The sequence below is a fragment of the Triticum urartu genome, chromosome 5A, assembly GCF_056163025.1.
Source record: "Triticum urartu cultivar PI428250 chromosome 5A, HENAU_Tu73, whole genome shotgun sequence".
NCBI lineage: Eukaryota > Viridiplantae > Streptophyta > Magnoliopsida > Poales > Poaceae > Triticum > Triticum urartu.
Window position 1 is genome coordinate 623,721,438 of NC_141877.1, and position 1,880 is coordinate 623,723,317.

Genomic DNA, 1,880 nt, shown 5'->3' on the forward strand with positions numbered 1-1,880 from the left:
TACATGTAAGCCGCCCCTTCAACTTATATAAAGATGGGTAGGGATCCCCAAAGAGGGAGAGGAAAGAAGAAACAATCTCGAGGGCTAGACACAAAGAGTTGGCTTACCGGCAACTCTCTCATGAGCATAATGAGATCTAGCCACAAACAACATGTAGGGTTATTACCGGATGATGTTTCCCAGGGCCCGAAGCTTTCTAAATCCTTGTCTTGTGTTGCGTCTCTCCATTCCGCTCAACCCCTCTCAAGCTACCACATAGATGCGTTGGCCTCGTGACTAAGTCCTGACACTAAGGACATCTGCCGTGACAATTCCACGACAAGTTTGGTCTACATTTGAAACAATGCGGAATAGTTTCGCAACTCACGCCACCCGGAACACCACAGCGTAATGGTGTATCCGAACGTCGTAATCATACTTTACTGGATATGGTGCGATCTATGATGTCTCTTACTGATTTACCGCTATCATTTTGGGGTTATGCTTTAGAGACGGCCGCATTCACGTTAAATAAGGAACCATCAAAATCCGTTGAGACGACGCCTTATGAACTGTGGTTTGGAAAAAAATCGAAGTTGTCGTATCTTATAGTTTGGGGCTGCGATGCTTATGTGAAAAAGCTTCAACCTGATAAGCTCAAACCCAAATCGGAGAAATGTGTCTTCATAGGATACCCAAAGGAGACTGTTGGGTACACCTTCTATAACAGATCCGAAGGCAAGACATTCGTTGCTAAGAATGGATCCTTTCTAGAGAAGGAGTTTCTCTCGAAAGAAGTGACTGGGAGGAAAGTAGAACTTGAGGAGGTAACTGTACCTGCTCCCTTATTGGAAAGTAGTTCATCACAAAAACCGGTTCCTGTGACACCTACACCAATTAGTGAGGAAGCTAATGATAATGATCATGAAACCTCAGATCAAGTTACTACCGAACCTCGTAGGTCAACCAAAGTAAGATCCGCACCAGAGTGGTACGGTAATCCTATTCTGGGAGTCATGTTACTTGACCATGATGAACCTACGAACTATGAAGAAGCGATGATGAGCCCAGATTCCACAAAATGGCATGAGGCCATGAAATCTGAGATGGGATCCATGTATGAGAACAAAGTATGGACTTTGGTTGACTTGCACGATGATCGGCAAGCCATCGAGAATAAATGGATCTTCAAGAAGAAGACCGACGCTGACTGTAATGTTACTGTCTACAAAGCTCGACTTGTTGCAAAAGGTTTTCGACAAGTTCAAGGAGTTGACTAAGATGAGACTTTCTCACCCGTAGCAATGCAATGCTTAAGTCTGTCCGAATCATGTTAGCAATTGCCGCATTTTATGATTATGAAATTTGGCAAATGGATGTAAAAACCGCATTCCTAAATGTATTTCTGGAAGAAGAGTTGTATATGATGCAAACAAAAGGTTTTGTCGATCCAAAGGGAGCTAACAAAGCGTGCAAGCTCCAGTGGTCCATTTATGGACTGGTGTAAGCCTCTCGGAGTTGGAATAAACATTTTGATAGTTTATCAAAGCATATGGTTTTATACAGACTTTTGGAGAAGCCTGTATTTACAAGAAAGTGAGTGGGAGCTCTGTAGCATTTCTAATATTATGTGTGGATGACATATTGCTGATTGGAAATGACATAGAATTTCTGGATAGCATAAAAGGATACTTGAATAAGAGTTTTTCAATGAAAGACCTCGGACAAGCTGCTTATATATTGGGCATCAATATCTATAGAGATAGGTTAAGACGCTTAATTGGACTTTCACAAAGCGCATACCATGATAAAGTTTAGAAAAAGTTCAAAATGGATCAAGCAAAGAAAGGGTTCTTGCCTATGTTACAAGGTGTGAAGTTGAGTAAGACTCAATGCCCGGC